Below are 23286 nucleotides of genomic sequence, written 5' to 3'. Positions count from 1 at the left end.
CTTACAGCCCTCACCCTTGCCAAAAAGCTCAATCGGACAATATCTCTCCAGAGCATATATATTTGTTCAATGAATGTCGGACCACACTCACTTTGTCTCTCTATCTATATGTCTCTCGATTGACCTTGCTTTCTCACACCGTATCTTCCACGCGTTGAAGCTACTACCTCTCCATCCCTCGCAAAGCCGGAGCTATTTACATTGCGAGGGGCACTTCAACCTTGGATTAATTTGTGTAGGCATTTATTCCGGTCGGTTTAGATTATATTTTCGTAGCATTCGGCCCACAACTACTCCAAACACCGTTGCAACCCAAGCGACTCCCCTAGTTGATTTCCCTCTGGCTCGGTCATTGCTCTCTCGCACGTCCTTTCTCGCCTTCAACGTCACACCATGGTATTATTGAAAAAACTATGTTGGTCTCTTTAATTATTATAAATAAGCTACAAAACTACACACCGATAGTCCACTTGGAATGGAACAAATTTCGACCCACAAATTGAAGTGCTACAAACTACACACCGAGGGGCCCACATGTCATGAAACAAATTTGGACCCATATACAAATTAAAAAATAAAGGACGAGGATCGAACATGTGACTGGGCCTTCAAGCCGCACGTCAATAGGCAACATACGTAGAATAGCAATGTTTGTTGTACCCCCTTTGTTCACATAATGTTTTTATATTACCACAGCCCAAGTGTGAAAGATCGATATAGTTGACTAGAGGGGGGGTGAATAGGCAACTAACAATTTTTAGCTTTTCTTTAACAATTTGAACTTTGCATCAAAGTAGATTGTCTAGAGATGCAACTAAGTGAGCAACCTATATGATGCAACAAAGATAAGTACACAAGCAAGCAAGAGATATATCACAAATAAGCTTGCAAAAGTAAAGGCAAGAGATAACCAAGAGTGGAGCCGGTGGAGACGAGGATGTGTTGCCGAAGTTCCTTCCCTTTGAGGGGAAGTACATCTCCATTGGAGCAGTGTGGAGGCACAATGCTCCCCAAGAAGCCACTAGGGCCACCGTATTCTCCTCACGCCCTCACACAATGTGAGATGCCGTGATTCCACTATAGGTGCCCTTGGAGGCGGCGACCGAACCTTTACAAACAAGGTTGGGGCAATCTCCACAACTCAATTGGAGGCTCCCAATGACACCATGAAGCTTCACCACAATGGACTATGGCTCCACGGTGACATCAACCGTCTAGGGTGCTCAAACACCCAAGAGTAACAAGATCTGCAAGGGATTAGTGGGAGGAATCAAATTTCCCTTGGTGGAAGTGTAGATCGGGGCCTTCTCAACCACTCCCGAGCAAATCAACAAGTTTGATTGGCTAGGGAGTGCGATCGAGCGAAAATGGAGCTTGGAGAAACAATGGAGCTTTGGGTTGGAAGAGGTAGTCAACTAGAGGAAGAAGACACCCCTTTTATAGCTGAGGACAAAAATCCAACCGTTACCCACCTACCAGCCCGCGACCAGCGGTACTACCGCCCCAGACCAGCGGTACTAACGCAAGGCCATGTGGTACTACTGTGAGCAACCGCGGTACTACCGCAGCAGCAGTAGTAGCTAGGACAGACCTGTAGCACAAGGGCTGAGGATGGTACTGCCGCAGGCGCGGTACTACCGCAAGGCAGGAAACCCCTAGCCTGGGAAGAGCTCGGATGAAAAAAATACATCTGTGCCGACTTCCGCTTGAAAACGGACGAAGCAAAAACCTGACATAGTACTACCACAGAGGAGCGGTACTACCACCTGGCAGCTGAGCTAGGCCGCACACGGTACTACCGCGCAAGGGATGCGGTACTACCGCGGTGGCGCGGATGTAAAAAATTACATCCGCCCCTACTACCGCGAAGGAGCGGTACTTGGCCTGGGGGCCATGGTACTACGGCTCCAAAGGAGCGGTACTACCGTGGGCACCTGTGGTACTACCGCGCTGTAGTATGGTACTACCGCGGGTGCCTACGGTACTACCGCTCCAGGGAGCAGTACTACCGCAAGCCCATCAATAGCAGGCAGGACAAAGGCAAAGAGGATAAATGGAGGATGCTCCAAAGTGTGGGGGAAAGGAGGAGACAAGGAAGAAAACGTGTACGTGATGATTCCACCCGAACCTCTCCGACGCGGACCCCCTCTTAATAGTACGGCTTTCCTACAACTCAAATCCACCAAAAAGAAACATAGAAAAATGCCATCTTCAATAGTCTTCAAGGGGCACCAAACCATCTTGTGCCTAGCGATGAAACGTCTGGGAAACTCAAGGCACACGATTAGTCCGCAAAAGCATTGTCATCAATCACCAAAACACCTTAGGGATAAAAATGCCCTTACAATCTCCCCCTTTTTGGTGGATTGATGACAATACGGGATTTGCACAAGGGAAATAATATTAAGCAAACGCAAACCCCTCCTCTCTAGAATATAGACGGGCTCCCCTAGATGTGTGCCAACTAGATGGGTGCTTTGGACTGCACGACACACATACTAGGATCAAAGCTCCTCCTATATTATAGAGACAAGGCATATCTTGCAATAGTAAGGCTAACACTAGACAAGATAGCAAATACGAGCATAAAATAAGTAGCACAATCATAAGCTCACTAAGATAGAATAGAGTGCATATGTCTTACACCATATGAAGGATAAGCCTCAAAGGCGCAAACCAAACCAAAGCAAACAAGGTCCAAACGACAAAACAAACACACCAAACACGGCACACGACTCGCAAGCACGCAAATCCCTACACTCTCTCCCCCTTTGGCATCGAGACACCAAAAAGGCAGAGAGGACACCTACACACAAGGGGTGGCTCAGGCAGAGAAATCATCCCAACGCTCCTCGTGCTCCGCGTCAGACTCGGCGGTGGGGACAGTCTCCTTGATGTACTCCTCAGAACTAGTCCACTTCAAGCCTTGCTTCGCCATCCATGCAGCCTCTGGCGTGATGGCATCCTCAGAACCGCCAGAGACGTCCTCTCCAAAGAGCCTCATAAACTTCTTGTCGCGGCGGCGGCTCTCCTTGGATGCCACGTGAGTCCTGTACTGCCCCTTTGCTTGCATGCAGAAAATAGTCTTCATCTTGTCCTTCAACTTCTTGGCCCACGAGGGCTCAGAGGAAGGTTGGGAAGACCTAGCAGCATGGTCCTCAGCAACATCCTCTGCTCGAGCCTCCTCCTCATCAACACCGCTCCTAGAAGCAGACGCCTCAGCACGAGTAGTAGTGTTGGCCCAGTTGGGCTTGACGCGGAGACTGATGGACTCATGCCGAATCCAGTCTGGAGTAAGGAACTCATCACCAGGGTACAGCTTCTCCCAAGTCATGGAGATCAACAGAAACATGTATGGTCCATAGATAGGTACCTTGCGGGTGTACACCGCAAACCAAAGCTCACACCACATGATGTGTGAGACATCAAGTGGCTGAGTCTGAGACGTACGTGCCTCCTCGCACTGGAGCATCATGTCCACCAGATAGGCATGAACCTTGTCCTTGTCGCCAATGCGAGGGAACAGAGTGTTGCGGAAGATGCGATGCATGATATCCAGAAAAGAGTTCAACACCCAAGTTGACTTGCCAATGGGAAGCACCTTCTCAACATAGAACTACTGAAGCTTGTTCTTACTAGCAGACTCAGAATTAGCATGGGGGCGAACACCAACGGGTGTGTGGAGCCCATCATCAAGAACGTGGAGCAGATCCATGAACTCCTTCCAGGTAGCAGTAAACTGGCGGCCATTGGTCATCCAAGTCATCCTCCACTCATCCCTGGGGTGAAAGTGAACTAAGGCAAAGAACTAATAGATAAGCTCAGGGTCATAGTCAAGGTGGAAGGAGATCACAGGTTCAATACCGAACTGCTCCACCAAATCCAGAGCTTCTCCAAAATACTCACGAAACTTGTCCTTCCTCAAGTGATTCATGTCTATCCACTTGACATCCACGTAGGTATTTTGCTTGTTCTTGATTACATCCAGATAAATGAGAGCCTGCTGCTTGGTCCAAAACAACTCAGTGCCTCTAAGGATAGCACGAGCATTCACATAAGGGTTGATCTTCCGGCGTTCGATGTACTCAGTGAGGGGAATCTCGTCCATGCCCTTAGCAGGTTCCTTGTGCTTGCTAGCAGTGGTCTTGACATTGCGCTTGGGGGCACTGGAGCCCTCTGGTGCTTCATCTTGAGGATTGCACAGTCGCTTGGAGCCAATGTCACGACTGGGATTGGAATGGCGAGAGCCACCACCTAAGACACAAGAGAAAGCACACACAAAGAGCGAGAAGAATCAATGCAAAGACCACGACAAAGCAAGGGAAACAGGTAGAAAGCATACGGGATAAATGCCACAAGGAATATGGGACAACAACGGTAGTGCCGCCTGGTCGTGCGGTACTAATATTTTAGTACCGCTCCTAGTCGCGGTAGTACCGTGTGAGGATACGGTAGTACCGTGGCTTGGAGCGGTAGTAAGACTTTAGTGCCACAGAACATGCGGTAGTACCGCACCGAACGGGCGGTAGTACCGGACAAGCGGTAGTACCGCACTAGAAGCACGGTAGTACCTTAGGTCATCCACTTGAGGGAAATTTGCTACTGTCCTACAAACCTCTACACTTGGAGGCCCAACAACGTCTACAAGAAGAAGGTTGTGTAGTAGACATCAAGCTCTTTTCCGGCACCGTTGCCGGGGAGGTTAGCGCTGGAAGGTATATCTTTAGATCTTGCAACCGAGTCTTTTAGTTTCCTGTTTTATCACTAGTTTAGTTTATAAAAGAAAATTTAAAAAATGGAATTAAGTTTATCTCATACGCTTCATCTTTTTAATATCTTTCATGAGTATGATGGAAAGGAAAATTGTGCTCAAGTGCTAGAAGAAGAAATCTATAAAATGTTTGGCACTAAATCTTCGAATGATGAGCAAGATTGCAATGTTGTTAGTACGAATTCTTTGAATATCCATGATACTAATGATGATTGCACTAGTGATGATGTCTCCTATAAACATGTCAATTCTTGTGGAGTGCATTGGGTTTGTAAGTACACACCAAATAGGGAAGATAGACATTGCATGAGGCATAAGTACTTAGAAACTAAATTGTTGCAAGATAGGCTAGATGATTGTGCTAAAAACTTAAATTTTCATGGTCGTACTTGTGGACTTTGCAATGAAAGTGGTCATTTAGCTATCCGATGCAAATTGTTTCATGATCTAATCGTGTCCAAAAATTGTGATGACTTGATTTCCCTTGCACACTATAATGAACTTAGTTTGCTTATGGGCTATGAAGAAATGAAACGTATAACTAACTATCTTCCGGAATTTGCCCGTTATAAACTTCTTGGTTTTGATCTAGAGGAAATTTATATGTATTATGCGGTGAATTGTATTGATAATCCTTATATTGCCAATTACATAAAGAAAAGAAAACAAATAGAAGATGAAGATAATACTAATGAAAGGGAAGAGACTTCCCAATATCCTCCTATTATTTCTTATGATGAATTAGGTAACGAGGAGAAGCCTCCTATTCAACCAATCTCATTAATAAGGAGCTCCAAAAAGAGGATTGAATCCACACATGATGTGGTGAAGAAGAAGAAAATAAAAAGGAAGAGAGGTAAAAAGATATCTCTTCCAAATAATGCTGCTCCTATTACTATTGTGCCTCATGAAAATATAATTGTGGAAGATAATCATACTTCTTATGATCTTGAAAATCTTTTTGGCACTTGCTTGGAAGAATATGATAATTGCTATACTATTGGTGTTATTCATACAATTAATGATGAGAGTGATTATGCTTATGATATGAAAAGGCCCAAGCTTGGGGATGCTATGTTTGATGAAGATGATGTTTTTGAGAATATATTTGCTGTAATTAACGTTTGTCCCAAGCTTGGGGATGCTATGTTTATTAATGATGATATTTTTAGTCTTCCAAGTTTTGATATGCAAAGTTGTTATGATAAGAACAAAGTTGCTACTTATGATGATTATTGTGATGAAACTTATGCTATAAAGAGTAGTGATGATTATATTTATAAAACTTGTCATGATTATGATTACCCCTTCTCTGAACATTACTCTTTTAATGTGGAAACAATTTATAGTATCCAAGTCACTTATGATACTTCCACTATCCCGAATGAGAAGAATTTTGCTTATATGGAGAGTAATAAAATTTCTATGCTTGTAGATCAGGAAAAGAATTATTTAGGTGCTGGTTATATTGTTGAATTCATTCATGATGCTACTGAAAATTATTATGAGGGAGGAACATATGCTTGTAGGAATTGCAATAATATCAAGTTTCCTCTCTATGTGCTTAAAGTTTTGAAGTTATGCTTGTTTTGCCTTCCTATGCTAGTTGATTGTTGTTCCCATAATTTTTTTGCTCACAAAATCCCTACGCATAGGAAGTATGTTAGAATTAAATGTGCTAGTCATATTCTTCAAGATGCTCTGTTTATGTTTCAATTCTTATCTTTTATGTGAGCATCATTGAAATCATCGTGAGCTAGGGGCGTTAAACGATAGCGCTTGTTGGGAGGCAACCCAATTTTATTTTTGTTCCTTTCTTTTTGTTCCTGTTTAGTAATAAATAATTCATCTAGCCTCTGCTTAGATGTGGTTTTATTCTTTTAATTAGTGTTTGTGCCAAGTAGAACCTTTGGGAAGACTTGGGGAAGGTCTTGTTGATCATGCTGTCAAAAACAGAAACTTTAGCACTCACGAGAATTGCTGCCATTTTTATTTGGGAGGGATATTTAGTTAATTCTTTTTTCAGATGATTAATATACAAATTAATCAGGTCCAGAAATTTATTTGAGAATTTTATGAGTTCCAGAAGTATACGTTTGATCCAGATTACTACAGACTGTTCTGTTTTTGACAGATTCTGTTTTCGATGTGTTATTTGCTTATTTTGATGAATCTTTGAGTAGTATCGGAGGGTATGAACCATAGAGAAGTTGGAATAAAGTAGGTTTAACACAAATATAAATAAAGAATGAGTTCATTACATTAACTTGAAGTGGTCTTTTGTTTTCTTTCGCGAACGGAGCTTACGAGTTTTCTGTTAAGTTTTGTGTTGTGAAGTTTTCAAGTTTTGGGTAAGGATTCGATGGACTATGGAATAAGGAGTGGCAAGAGCCTAAGCTTGGGGATGCCCAAGGCACCCCAAGGTAATATTCAAGGACAAGCAAGAGCCTAAGCTTGGGGATGCCCCGGAAGGCATCCCCTCTTTCGTCTTCGTTCATCGGTAACTTTACTTGGAGCTATATTTTTATTCACCACATGATATGTGTTTTGCTTGGAGCATCAATTTATATTGTTAGGATTTGCTTTCTGTTATTTATAACAATGTTTTTCATCTTTTATTTCAATAAAAGTGGCATTGATAGCCTTTACTATGCCTATGTTACAAGTATACATGTTGCTGTTTGAAAACAGAAAGTTTACCGCTGTTGCAATAATTCCCTAGAAAAGTCAGAATGTGATAAAATGTTGAAACCTTTTGAATATTAAGATCTGACAAATTTACTACAGTGGGAATTTTCTTTCATAATTTTTGGAGCTAGGGAAGTACGGATGTTGCAGCATTCTTTACAGACTATCCTGTTTAGGTAGATTGCTGTTATGTTTGCATTGTTTGCATATGTTTGCTTCTTTAATGATTCTATTTGAGGATAGGACTATTAAATATGCAAAGGCATTTAGTATGCAATTTAGAATAATAATTTTATTGATTTTCTACAGTAGAGTATGATAAGGTTTTTGGCAATGGTTTATACTAACTTATCTCACGAGTCCTTGTTGAGTTTTGTGTGGATGAAGCTTTTTGAGATTTAGGGAGACCGTGATATGAGAGGAATTAAGGAGACACAAAAGCTCAAGATTGGGGATGCTCAAGGCACCCCAAGATAATATTTCAAGAAGTCTCAAGCGTATAAGCTTGGGGATGCCCCGGTTGGCATCCCAGCTTTCTTCTTCAACAATTATCGGTTAGTATCGGTTGATCCTAAGTTTTTGCTTCTTCACATGATGTTTGCTATTCTTAGATGTCATTTTATTTTGCTTTGATTTCTGTTTGAATATAATACCAAGATCTGAAATTATTAAATGTTAGAGAGTCTTCACATAGTTGCATAATTATTCGACTACTCATTAATCTTCACTTATATCTTTCGGAGTAGTTTGTCATTTGCTCTAGTGCTTCACTTATATCTTTTAGAGCATGGTGGTAGTTTTATTTTGAAGAAATATATGAACTCTTATGCTTCACTTATATTATTTTGAGAGTCTTAAATAGCATGGTAATTTGCTTAAAATCCTAATATGCTAGGTATAAAAGAATAATAAAATTCTCTTATGAGTGTGTTGAATACTATGAGAAGTTTGATACTTGATAATTGTTTTGAGATATGGAGATGGTGATATTAGAGTCATGCTAGTTGAGTAGTTGTGAATTTGAGAAATACTTGGGTTGAAGTTTGTGATTCCCGTAGCATGCACGTATGGTGAACCGTTATGTGATGAAGTCGGAGCATGATTTATTTATTGATTGTCTTCCTTATGAGTGGCGGTCGGGGACGAGCAATGGTCTTTTCCTACCAATCTATCCCCCTAGGAGCATGCATGTAATACTTTGCTTTGATAACTTCTAGATTTTTGCAATAAGTATATGAGTTCTTTATGACTAATGTTGAGTCCATGGATTATACGCACTCTCACCCTTCCACCATTGCTAGCCTCTCTAGTACCGCACAACTTTCGCCGGTACGATACACCCACCATATACCTTCCTCAAAACAGCCACCATACCTACCTATTATGTCATTTCCATAGCCATTCCGAGATATATTGCCATGCAACTTTCCACCATTCCGTTCATCATGACACATTCATCATTGTCATATTGCTTAGCATGATCATGTAGTTGACATCGTATTTGTGGCAAAGTCACCATTGATAATTCTTTCAAACATGTCACTCTTGATTCATTGCATATCCCGGTACACCGCCGGAGGCATTCATATAGAGTCATAATTTGTTCTAGTATCAAGTTGTATCATTGAGTTGTAAATAAATAGAAGTGTGATGATCATCATTCAATAGAGCATTGTCCAAAAAGAGAGAGAGAGAAGGGCCATAAAAAAAGGAAGTCCAAATAAAAAAATAAAGGCCAAAAAAAGAAAGGCCAAATAAAAAAGGGGGGACAATGCTACTATCCTTTTACCACACTTGTGCTTCAAAGTAGCATCATGATCTTCATGATAGAGAGTCTCCTATGTTGTCACTTTCATATACTAGTGGGAATCTTTCATTATGGAACTTGGCTTGTATATTCCAATGATGGGCTTCCTCAAAATGCCCTAGGTCTTCGTGAGCAAGCGAGTTGGATACACACCCACTTAGTTTCTTTTGTTGAACTTTCATACACTTATAGCTCTAGTGCATCCGTTGCATGGCAATCCCTACTCACTCACATTGATATCTATTGATGGGCATCTCCATAGCCCGTTGATATGCCTAGTCGATGTGAGACTATCTTCTCCCTTTTTATCTTCTCCGCAACCACCATTCTATTCCACCTATAGTGCTATATCCATGGCTCACGCTCATGTATTGCGTGAAGATTGAAAAAGTTTGAGAACATCAAAAGTATGAAACAATTGCTTGGCTTGTCATCGGGGTTGTGCATGATTTAAATATTTTGTGTGGTGAAGATAGAGCATAGCCAGACTATATGATTTTGTAGGGATAGCTTTCTTTGGCCATGTTATTTTGAGAAGACATAATTGCTTAGTTAGTATGCTTGAAGTATTATTATTTTTATGTCAATATGAACTTTTGTCTTGAATCTTTCAGATCTAAATATTCATATCACAAGTAAGAAGAATTACATTGAAATTATGCCAACTAGCATTCCACATCAAAAATTATCTTTTTATCATTTACCTACTCGAGGACGAGCAGGAATTAAGCTTGGGGATGCTTGATACGTCTCCAACATATCTATAATTTTTGATTGCTCCATGCTATATTATCTATTGCTTTGGGCAATATTGGGCTTTATTTTCCACATTTATATTATTTTTGAGACTAACCTATTAATCGAAGGCCCAGCCCAGATTTGCTGTTTTATGCCTATTTCAGTGTTTCGAAGAAAAGGAATATCAAACGAAGTCGAAACGGAATGAAATCAACTGGAGAAGTTATTTTTGGAAGGAAAGCAACCCAGGGAACTTGGAGTGCACGTCGGGGGAGACACGGGCTGCCCACGAGGGTGGGGGGCGTGCCCACCCCCCTAGGGCGCGCCCCCTTCCTCGTGGGGCCCCCGTGGCTCCTCCAACGTACTTCCTGCACCCATATATATCGTCGTACACTAAAACTTCCAGAACACACAATAGATCGGGAGTTCCGCCGCCAGAAGCCTCCGTAGCCACCGAAAACCAATCTAGACCCGTTCCAGCACCCTGCCGGAGGGGGCAATCCCTCTCCGGTGGCCATCTTCATCATCCCGGTGCTCTCCATGACGAGGAGGGAGTAGTTCTCCCTCGGGGCTGAGGGTATGTACCAGTAGATATGTGTTTGATCTCTCTCTCTTGTGTTCTTGATTTGGCACGATCTTGATGTATCGCGAGCTTTGCTATTATAGTTGGTTCTTATGTTTCTCCTCCCCCTCTTCTCTCTTGTAATGAATTAAGTTTCCCCTTTGGAGTTATCTCATCAGATTGAGTCTTTAAAAATTTGAGAACACTTGATGTATGTCTTGCCGTGGATATCTGTGGTGACAATGGGATATCACGTGATTCACTTGATGTATGTTTTGGTGATCAACTTGCGGGTTCCGCCCATGAACCTATGCATAGGGGTTGGCACACGTTTTCGTCGTGATTCTCCGGCAGAACTTTGGGGAACTCTTTGAGGTCCTTTGTGTTGGTTGAATAGATGAATCTGAGATTGTGTGATGCATATCGTATAATCATACCCACGGATACTTGAGGTGATATTGGAGTATCTAGGTGACATTAGGGTTTTGGTTGATTTGTATCTTAAGGTGTTATTCTAGTACGAACTCTAGGGCTGTTTGTGACACTTATAGGAATAGCCCAACGGGTTGATTGGAAAGAATAACTTTGAGGTGGTTTCGTACCCTACCATAATCTCTTCGTTCGTTCTCCGCTATTAGTGACTTTGGAGTGACTCTTTGTTGCATGTTGAGGGATAGTTATGTGATCCAATTATGTTATTATTGTTGAGAGGACTTGCACTAGTGAAAGTATGAACCCTAGGCCTTGTTTCCTATCATTGCAATACCATTTACGCTCACTTTTATCATTCGTTACCTTGCTGTTTTTATATTTTCAGATTACAAAAACTATCATCTACTATCCATATACCACTTGTATCACCATCTCTTCGCCGAACTAGTGCACCTATACAATTTACCATTGTATTGGGTGTGTTGGGGACACAAGAGACTCTTTGTTATTTGGTTGCAGGGTAGCTTGAGAGAGACCATCTTCATCCTATGCCTCCTACGGATTGATAAACCTTAGGTCATCCACTTGAGGGAAATTTGCTACTGTCCTACAAACCTCTGCACTTGGAGGCCCAACAACGTCTACAAGAAGAAGTTTGTGTAGTAGACATCATGATCCCACCGGTCGGAATCCTAGGAGAGTGGCCGGAGACAGAGATCCGGCGAGGACCTCCGACGCCGTTCTTGAGCGAGAGAGAGAGAGGCGGTGAGGAGAGAGACAAGTGAATGGGTATGGGGAGTTGGAACTCCCCTGCCCGAGTCATAACCACCCATGCTACCGCGCTTCATCACGGTAGTACTGCTCGGCGGAAGTACCGCACCTGAGCATTAGTACCGCTCTCCCAGGAGGCAGTAAAAAATTACTGCCGCCCTAGGTGCGGTAGTATCGTGCACTTCATCACGGTAGTACCATGGCTCACCGCGGTAGTATCGTGGGCTCAAGAAGAAGCAGTTTCCAAACACAAGAAAAGAGAGGTCTTCGTGAGGAAACTTCACACAAACAAAACACCACAAAACCAACTCAAACACGAAGAGAAGAAGGGGAAACACGACAACAAGAGACGACCACGAGACACTGCCTCTACAAGGAGAGGGCGGTGGCCGGAGCCACCTATGTTTGAGTCAATTGGTATGGCACCGTGAAGAATTATCCTTGGTCCCATGACCAAAACTCGTCTTTGAAGCACAAGTAGCATCAAAAAAGGCTAATGTGAAAGATTTGATCAATTTATGCATAATGGGAGGAGGGAGAGTTCATTGAGAGAACAACACTCCCCCTATGTCCATGCCTACATCTAAACAAGATAACAAGTTGAGCATGGTGGGGTGTGCAAGGGTTCAAGCAACATTGCTCGAATCAATGATATTTAGCTCATGCCTTAACTCGCGAAATCTTGCTTCATCCAACGGCTTCATGAAAATATCTGCAAGGTTATCATGAGTGTTGATGTAGTTGAGATCGATCTCCCCTCGCCTAATGTGATCCTGGATGAAATGATACCGAATCTCAATATGCTTCGTTTTGAAATGTTGCACCGGGTTGAGAGAAATCTTGATGGCACTTTCATTGTCACACCAAAGAGGCACTTTGTCACAAATGACACCATAATCCTTTAAGGTTTGCCTCATCCATAAGAGTTGTGCACAACAACTACCGACCGCTACATACTCCGCTTCGGTGGACGAGAGAGACACACAACTTTGCTTTTTGGAAGACCAACTTACCAAAGAGCAACCATGGAATTGGCACCCTCCGGAAGTGGACTTCCTATCCACTTTGTCTCCCGCCCAATCCGAGTCCGAATACCCTACAAGCTTGAAGTTTGCTCCTCTTGGGTACCATAAGCCAAAGTTTGGGGTATGAGCCAAATATTGAAAGATTCGCTTGACCGCCACATAGTGACTTTCCTTAGGTGCGGCTTGAAACCGTGCACAAATTCCCACACTCAACATGATATCCGGTCTAGATGCACAAAGGTAAAGCAAGGATCCAATCATGGAGCGATATACCTTTTGATCCACAACTTTACCATTGGGATCTATGTCAAGTTGGCACTTGGTGGGCATTGGAGTGGAAGCTGGCTTGACATCACTTAGCTTGAATCTCTTGAGCATATATTGAGTGTATTTGGCTTGGTTGATGAAGGTTCCTTCTCTTCTTTGCTTCACTTCGAACACTAGAAAGAACTTCAACTCTCCCATGGAAGACATCTTGAACTTTGAGGTCATGAGAGTGGCGAATTCCTCATTGAAAGCTTTGTTAGGGGAACCAAAGATAATGTCATCAACATATAGTTGGCATACAAACAACTCCCCTTTGACCTTCTTAGTAAAAAGAGTGGGGGTCTATTAACCCAACTTCAAACCCACGATCTTGTAACAACTCGGTAAGGTGGTCATACCACGCACGTGGGGCTTGTTTAAGCCCATAGAGTGCCTTATCGAGTTGATACACATGATCGGGAAAGTAGGGATCCTCGAACCCGGGGGGTTGCTTGACATAGACCAACTCATTAATAGGACCATTAAGAAAAGCACTCTTCACATCCATTTGTTGCAACTTAAAGTTGTGATGAGAAGCATAAGCAATCAACAAACAAATGGATTCAAGGCGAGCAACGGGAGTAAATGTTTCACCGTAGTCGATGCCCTCGACTTGGGAGTAGCCTTGTGCCACCAATCTTGCCTTGTTGTGAATGATAGTCCCATGAGCATCTTGCTTGTTCTTAAATATCCACTTGGTTCCAATGACATTGTGGTTCCCTGTTGGCCTTGGCACCAATCTCCACACCTTGTTGTACTCGAAGTTGTTGAGTTCTCCATGCATGGCATTAAGCCAATCCGGATCTTTGAGTGCTTCATATACCTTTTGGGGTTCAACACAAGAGACAAACGCGTGATGTTCACAATAGTTTGCCAATTGTCTACGAGTGCTTACCCCCTTTTGAATGCTTCCAAGTACATTCTTCATGAGATGACCCTTAGTGGAGAGCTTGGAAGCAATCTTGGCGGCACGACGCTCCAATTCCTCCTCGGTGGTGAGTTGAGGAGCGGTCACTTGATCATCTTGAGCGACGTCTTGAGCTTGTTCTTGATCTTGAACTTGCTCGGAGGAGAGAACTTGACCTTGGGCATCACTTGGTGTGTCAACACCATCTTGAGCATGATCTTGCCCTTGGTCTTGTTCATGAGGATGAGGGCCTTCACTTTGTTCTTCGGAAGCATGTGGGCCTTGGGTTGGTGATGGCTCCACTTGAGTAGAGCATTGTCCTTCTCCTTCGGCCACAAGGGGTTCCTCAATGGGTAGGATAAAACCAACACCCATTCTTCTTATGGCTTGAGGAGGAATTTCATCACCTACATCACAAGTGCCACTTTGCTCCACTTGGGAGCCGTTATTCTCATCAAACTCCACGTTACACGTCTCCTCAATAAGTCCCGTGGATTTATTGAGGACACAATAAGCATGAGAGTTTGTAGCATAACCAACAAATATGCCCTCATAAGCTCTAGCCTCAAATTTAGACAACCAAACACCTTTCTTGAGAATGAAACACTTACACCCGAACACCCGAAAGTACTTCAGGTTGGGCTTGTTACCAGTCAGTATCTCATATGGAGTCTTGTTCAAGCCCTTGCGGAGGTAGAGCCGATTGGATGCATGACACGCGGTGTTGATGGCTTTGGCCCAAAAGTTGTATGGAGACTTGAACTCTGCCATCATGGTCCTTGCCGCATCCATCAACGTCCGGTTCTTCCTCTCTGCAACACCGTTTTGTTGAGGGGTGTAGGGTGCGGAATATTGATGCTTGATCCCTTCATCACTAAGAAACTCATCCAAGGTGTAGTTCTTTAACTCGGTGCCGTTGTCACTTCTTATTGTCAAGATCTTTGCATTGTGTTGACGTTGTGCTTCATTTGCAAAGTCAATGACGGTTTGTTGGGTCTCGCTCTTCCTCTTGAAGAAATACACCCAAGTATATCTTGAGTAGTCATCCACAATCACCAAGCAGTACTTCCTACCCCCAAGACTATCAAAGGATGGAGGCCCAAAGAGATCCAAGTGAAGGAGATCCAAAGGCCTCTTTGAGTAAATGATAGTCGTGGGAGGGTGAGCCTTCTCATGTAGCTTTCCTTTGATACAAGCACTGCAAGCACGATCTTTAGAAAAACTAACATTCATTAGTCCACAAACATGGTCCCCCTTGAGAAGACTTTGCAAAGATCTCATATTGACATGGGATAAACAGCGATGCCAAAGCCATCCCACATCAACTTTAGCCATTAGGCATGTCACGGTCTTAGTGGGTTGCTCCAAAAAGTTAATCACATATAGACCATTCTCAACATGCCCAACAAAGGATACTTTAAGAGTCTTGCTCCACAAGAGGGCCACGGTATCAAAATCAAAGAAAGTGGCAAAGCCCATGATTGCAAGTTGACGAACGGAAAGTAAATTATATGCAAGGGGCTCAACAAGCATGACCTTCTCGATCGAGAGATCATGAGAGATGACAACCTTACCAAGTCCCAATACCTTAGAAGATGAGGCATCACCCCACTCGACATTGGTGGGCATAGATGGAATCTTGTGCATGTCCACCACCAAGTCCTTGCTTCCGGTCATATGATTTGTAGCTCTGCTATCGAGCAACCATGATCCCCCACCGGAAGTAAACACCTACAAGAAATCAATGCTTGGTTTTAGGTACCCATTTTGTAATGGGTCCTTTGATGTTAGTAACAAGGGTCTTAGGAACCCAAATAGACCATTCAATGTACTCATGGGGAGAACCAACATATTTGGCATAGACATGCCCATCACTAGCACAACATAACACATAAGAAGGATTAAAGTCGCCGACTTTGTTGGGAGGGGTAGCATCGCCCTTTTTGACACCGCCACCCTTCGCATTGTTCTTCTTCTCCTTGGAAGCACTCTCTCCCTCCTTCACAAAATTTTGCTTGATAGGAGGAGGTCGTTTGGTCTTGTTATCCTTCTTCTTGTTCTTGGGGTTGGGTACGAACCCAATCCCCTCCTTGGCCATAACTTCCTTTTGATTTCTCAAAAGGTCGTTTAGGTTCTTCTCACATTGTATGCATGACACAAGGCCTTTCTCAAGTTGCTCCTTCAACTTAACATTCTCCTCAATAAGATGCACATGCTCGCAACAAGGGTTAGTAGCATTTGCATTCTCAATTAATACCATATGAGGAAATGTGTCTTTCTCCTTGGTTAGCTTCACTTGAAATTGATCATGAGACTCCTTGAGGGTAGCATGAACACCCTTCAAGACTTTGTGAGCCTTGTTGAGAATGTCAAACTCCTCTTTGAGTCTAGCAAAATCAACCCCAAGTTTTGCCTTCTCGGAGTTTAGCACACGAGAAACAACAAGCGCATGATCAAGATCTTTCTTTAATTTAGCATGATCATCGTTGTGAGACTCCTCAAGAGCCAAACGAAGACCACGCTCTTCCTCAAGAGCATTGGAAAGATCCGAAATCTCATCGGCATAGTCACGACTATGCCCCTCCATCTTAGAGATGGTATCTTCGTGAGCCTCGATCATGTCATTGGCTTCACCAAGTTGTTCCAAGAGAGCAACAAAGTGCTTCTTGGATTTACCCTTGAGTTTACCCATAAAGGCCTCAAAGTCATTCACCTTCACATTAGTTCCCCCATGTTCATCAATGCAATCCGTCGAAGAAGGATGATTAATGATGGTAGTCTTGATGTTAGGGGTTACCTTGTTGGTGGCTTTAGCCATAAGGCACTTGGCGGTGATGCTCTCATTGGGTGAGTCGAAGAGAGACACCCGTGGAGTCGTCGCAATGGCAACGGAGGCCATGGAAACCGACTCACCATCTTCATCATCATCATCATCCTCATTGTACTCTTCTTGTACCACCAATGCCTTGGGAGGAGTCTTCTTGGTGAAGTTGCTCTTGTTGGGGAACGACTTGGCCTTGTCCTTTCGGATGAGCTTGCCACCATTGTCTTCCCTCTTCTCATAAGGGCACTCCACAACAAAGTGGCTTACATTGCCACAATTGAAACAAGTCCTCACTCGTTGCTTGCCCTTTGTGCCACTTGAATTGTTCTTGTTGAAGTTGGGCCTTGAGTTCTTCTTGGTCCAAAATTACCTTGAAGCAAGGGCCATGTGTTCATGATAGGCATACTTTGTATCTTCGAGGTTGCTCTCCTCTTCTTCCTCTTCGTCCTCTTCCTCCATACTAACCTTGGACTTTAGAGCAAGGTTGGGTTTCTTTACTCTTTGAGAGCGAAGTACCGCATTGTCGGCGGTCTTGTCCAAGATGCTCATCGCAACGAACTCATCCAACACATCACTTGAGGACAAGGTGTGGAAGTCCGGCCTTTGAGGAATGACGGAGGACATGGCTTTGTGGTAGGGCATCATTGCCTTGAGGAATTTGTGCTTGATCCAATTGTCATCCGTGTCCTTGCTTCCATGATCTCGGAGCGAGACCGCGAGTTTGGTTACCCTCCGATAGAGCTCACGAGGTTCTTCATCTTCTTTCATTGCAAACTCATCGGCTTCATCTTGCACCACTTCATAGTTGGAGTGTTGAATGGTTGCGCTTCCCCGGTAGAGGGAAACCACTTGGCGCCAAGCATCTTTGGCCAAGAAGTAAGGCCGGAGATGAGGAAGGTCTTCGGGTGGGATAGCTTCTTGAATGATGAAGAGAGCATTCTCATTGAATTGATTATCCACGACTTCTCTAGGAGTGAAGTTGCTTCGGTCATGCGGATAGAAACCTTCTTCAATGATTCTCCAAAGGTTAGTGTTCACATAATTTAAATGACGCTTAAAACGATAGACCCAGGAGTCAAATTCAACATCTTCTCAATCTTAGGGGCCACCCCGGCATGATTCAAATGAGTGGAAGGGAGAGGTCCACCATAGACAAGTGGAGGTTCCACATGGGCAAAGATGTCGGTGCCACTCTTACCACTAGTAGGAAGGGCTTTCTCGCTAGTAGCTTCCCCCTTGTCGGAGGTAGCATCCGTCACCTTGTTGGCGGGATCACCCACTTTCAACGGTGCGGTGGAAAGTTTAAGCTCTTCCAAGAAATCTTTAAACATGCTTTTGACCTCGGTCGTCATGGAGGTTTTCAATGTGTCCAACGCCACATTGAACTCCTCACGAGAGACCGCGGTTCCCCCATCACCCGTAGAAGATACCGGATTTGCACCGGAATGCCCCTCCTCGCCTTCTACGACGTTAACCATACTCTTCGGGCGGTAAAGTCCTTAATAAAGAGATAAGGCTCTAATACCAATTTAAAGGATCGATATAGTTGACTAGAGGGGGGATGAATAGGCAAATAACAATTTTTAGATTTTCTTTAAAAATTTAAACTTTGCATCAAAGTAGGTTGTCTAGAGATGCAACTAAGTGAGAAACCTATATGATGCAAAAAAGATAAGTACACAAGAAAGCAAGAGATATATCACAAATAAGCTTGCACAAGTAAAGGCAAGAGATAACCAAGAGTGGAGCCGGTGGAGACGAGGATGTGTTGCCGAAGTTCCTTCCCTTTGAGGGGAAGTACGTCTCCGTTGGAGCGGTGTGGAGGCACAATGCTCCCCAAGAAGCCACTAGGGCCACCGTATTCTCCTCACGCCCTCACACAATGCGAGATGTCGTGATTCCACTATTGGTGCCCTTGGAGGCGGCGACCGAACCTTTACAAACAAGGTTGGGGCAATCTCCACAACTCAATTGGAGGCTCCCAACGACACCACGAAGCTTCACCACAATGGACTATGGCTCCGCGGTGACATCAACCGTCTAAGGTGCTCAAACACCCAAGAGTAACAAGATCCGCAAGGGATTAGTGGGAGGAATCAAATTTCTCTTGGTGGAAGTGTAGATCGGGGCCTTCTCAACCACTCCCGAGCAAATCAACAAGTTTGATTGGCTAGGGAGTGAGATCAGGCGAAAATGGAGCTTGGAGCAACAATGGAGCTTAGGGTTGGAAGAGGCAGTCAACTAGAGGAAGAAGCCACCCCTTTTATAGCTGAGGACAAAAATCCAACCATTACCCACCTACCAGCCCGCGACCAGCGGTACTACCACCCAGACCAGCGGTACTACCACAAGGCCATGCGGTACTACCGTGAGCAACCACGGTACTACCGCAGCAGCAGCAGTAGCTAGGGCAGAGCTATAGAACAAGGGCTGAGGGTGGTACTGCCGCAGGCGTGGTACTACCGCTCCCCCTTGCGGTACTACCGCAAGGCAGGAAACCCCTAGACTAGGAAGAGCTCGGATGAAAAAAAATACATCCATGCCTACTTCTGCTGGAAAACGGACGAAGCAAAAACCCGACATAGTACTACCGCAGAGGAGCGGTACTACCGCCTGGTAGCTGAGCCAGGCCGCGCACGGTACTACCGCGCAAGGGATGCGGTACTACCGCGGTGGCACGGATGTAAAAAATTACATCCGCCCCTACTACCATGAAGGAGCGGTACTTGGCCCGGGGGCCATGGTACTACGACTCCATAGGAGCGGTACTACCGTGGGCACTTGTGGTACTACCGCGCCGTAGTATGGTACTACCGCGGGTTCCTACGGTACTACCGCTCCAGGGAGCGGTACTACTGCAAGCCCATCAACAACAGCCAAGACAAGGCAAAGAGGATAAACGGAGGATGCTCCAAAGTGCAGGGGAAAGGAGGAGACAAGGAATAAAACGTGTACGTGATGATTCCACCCTAACCTCTCCAACGCGGACCCCCTCTTAATAGTACGGCTTTCCTACGACGCAAATCCACCAAAAAGAAACGTAGAAAAACGCCATCTTCAATAGTCTTCGAGGGGCACCAAACCGTCTTGTGCCTAGCGATGAAACGTCTGGGAAACTCAAGGCACACGATTAGTCCGCAAAAGCATTGTCATCAATCACCAAAACACCTTAGGGATAAAAATGCCCTTACAAAGTGCTTCATTCTTTTTTCTTTCCATGTTGTTTCACATGATTCACTGTGTTGATCTAACTGTTTGGGTATGTCTTCTTGTTTGCAAACAGAGAATTCCTAGAGCAACGAGGGAGTCGTTCAACAATCCGGGCGACCGCAGCCAAGTTTCTCTTACCATGCGCAGCCTTGGTGTGAATGAACCTGCTCAATATACCGTAAGTACAAAGGATGGTCGCATGATGATTGATGATAAAGGATGGTCAAGGTTCAAATCTAAATCATATCTTGCGGTAGGGGATGATGTCAAAATCGAACTTTCTTGGCAAGGAGAGCTGGTCCAAATCAACTTTGAAATTCTTCAGTAGCAGCACGCAACTGCCGAACTGATCTATCCTCCGAGAGATTTTGATGTAATAATCTGGCATGGTGAAACAAGTGTCCTATGTGTATAAGTAGTACGACAGTATTATTTATCACATGGTATATCGTTGATAGAATTGCAACTCTGATTGCTGGTTAGGAACTGTCGTTCGCTTTCATTCCAACAGCTGTCGTGCTTTATTCAATTTTGTTTATTCGCCTTGCGACAACATCTAAAACCAGTGCCGTACCGATCGCTTGCAATATGAAAAGCGCTGAGGTAGAACACATGGGCCCCCAAACATGCAGGGTCGGCCTGCGGCCCAAAGTCTAGAACCGTGAGCCTATCTGACTATTATATTCTCAGTTGAACCCCCATAAAAAAGCTGGACCGCCATAATGCCCGTACGTTGCAGAGGGAGTATATTTCTCGGCAAGGTGAGCCTTTGATATAAAAGATTTGTATATTTCTTTACAAAGGGAGTATCTCTCTGTCAAAAAATATATTTATGTGTAACTAGTTACTCCTGTCTTTCTACTTCCTTTCGCTGATATGTGGGGCAACCGGCAACAGGGTCCACATGCCATATGCACAAATTAGAGTGCACAACTTCATGGTAGACACACCCCGGTCGTAGCGCTGTAGTAATGCCCAATGAGCCATCAAATCATAACCTCCCCTTTCCAGCTTTAGCAGTAAGCTAGACGGACGAAGCGGCAATATTTCACTAGGCCTGAATCCCCTTCTCCCTCGTCTGCTTGTTTAGAGAAAACCCCCTCTCGGCGATTGCATAGGGTTTTCTCATGGAGAACTAGGTACGAATTCTTCATCCATCCCTGATAAATCCAAGTCCCTTGGTAGGTAATCCTAGGATGGCAGCCGCCGCCGTTGATGCATATTTCTTCCTACTGAATCTAGTGTGTTTCATTTACAGTGCCCAAAGTGCGAGTACCCTACAGGTTTCTGCGCCCTCGGCGAGATGCCACACTTGTTCCTTCTCATCCTAACACAGCATTTGGAACGCGCACAGTATGTTCCTAGAATCCTCTTTTCTATCCGGGAGGGTGGTTTTTTTTAACATGCTGTGTTCTCATATTATTTTTCCTGCAGTGTATTATTTGCTCTGCCAGAACACATGTACTCAAGATGCTCGGCCTTGCCATAACTGAATACACTAGTTTAATGGTCACAGTGAAGACAAGCCATGGATATAAGTTCCGAGTTGGGTTCATGAACCAAGAAGATCGCTGCTTTTTTTATGGCCGAACTTGAATAAACTTTCTCAAGTGTTACGGACTGAAAATTGGCGCACGAATGTTGATGGAAATAGTAGAACCTGGTCTCATCTTCACTGCGATCTTCCACCCCGACGTCGTTCCAATTGTTCATCCATGTTAGTTTTGTATCTGGTTCTTGCTTTTTGCCTCGATTACTTCTTAATCCACCTATTATGTCCAAGTAATCACAACTTAACTTTAGAAGTAGCAACGAATCTCTCACGAAGATGCTACTTCTAACTAATATTTTCTTATAATTGGTGGCACGTGTAGGTTTTTTCAGAGCTAAGCAGTCTGCTCGTTTGTTACTCTGTAATAACTCGGCTATTACTAATGGCACTGAAGTTGACTGGATCGACATCCAGAAGTTCCTACACTTTATTGATCGTCTTGAGGTCCTTGTGGGGCGTTTCAATGGTGGAAGGCCACGTGGGATATGTGTGCCACTGTTGCACTCATTGAACATGTCCAACTGTGTCGAGAAACTTATGGTATGAGCTGTTTTCTGTTATATATGTTGTTCATAAACTATTGCTTATACACAGTTTTACAGTTGTGATCTTCTTGAAACAGGAACTGCCGAGTTCTATTGTTCCTATACAGATGCCTGACCATGGTCGGGTCAGACTTGCGCTTGGTCACAACATGATGTTTATGTCGACCTACTCAATTCCCCTTGGAGGTGAAAAGATACTTATTCATGGGTGGTCTCAAATAATGAAGGCCCGTCCATCTTGGAGAATAGGACAGAAGATTATGTTCATGCTTTTCCATGGCTCTAAAGCGAATATCCTATTTATTGACCACGTTGCGAGATGAAGCCGCTTTCAGAAGGTTGTGGATGCGCGGGGTGGCGCCTGGGCCTTGTCCTGGGGCTTGGCGGCCTCACCCTTGGTTAACTATAGGCAAAGTAGCACTGTTCGAGGTGTGCTTTGTACGGTTGAACCTGTATAAGTACTCATACTGCTTTCAGCTTTGGTTGTTAAGTGCCCCTGCTGGTTTCAGTTAAGGTTGTTAAGTACTCCTGCTGCTTTTACAGTCTGTCGTGTTTCTTCAGTCCTGTCTTCCTCCAGCCGCCAAAACCAAACCAGCGCCGGCGGGGCCGCCTGCTTCCGCCTCCCACGGCTGGCTGCGCCTCAGCGCACGCATCACCGCCCCACCGTCTCCTAAATCGTTAACACCGACGTCCTCCGCGCGCTTTGGTGTGCTCGCCGCGGCGCCGCCCTCTCGCGTTGTCAACATGGTCAACAAACAATAGGAATCGACAGAAGTACGTGGAGAGGATGACAGTAGGGGCCCACCACGTTAGCGTATGGAAAAATAAAATGCTTCCTCCTAGTGTTTTCCTGACATCTGGGACCCACGACATTGTGAGCGTATATAGTTAATTGACAAGAGAACAGCACAAGATCGGCTGACACCTGGGACGTAGCTACTCAAGCAGTATTTGTTTTTGTTTGGTATTGTTGAGACGGAGCAGGGTTTGAACTGGGCTGTGGCCCGTCTAGCCCAGGCTTATATTTTATGTTCACCATGTGACCAGCCCAGCTATTTTTTCTTTGTGAAAATGAGCCCAGTTTATTTTTCTGAAGAATACCCAATCCAGGCCTACTTATTTTTCTATGCCCTGATGGGCTGCAACTC

This window comes from Triticum aestivum, chromosome 2A, assembly GCF_018294505.1.
Source record: "Triticum aestivum cultivar Chinese Spring chromosome 2A, IWGSC CS RefSeq v2.1, whole genome shotgun sequence".
Classification (NCBI taxonomy): Eukaryota; Viridiplantae; Streptophyta; class Magnoliopsida; order Poales; family Poaceae; genus Triticum; species Triticum aestivum.
This window is presented reverse-complemented; position numbering follows the sequence as displayed.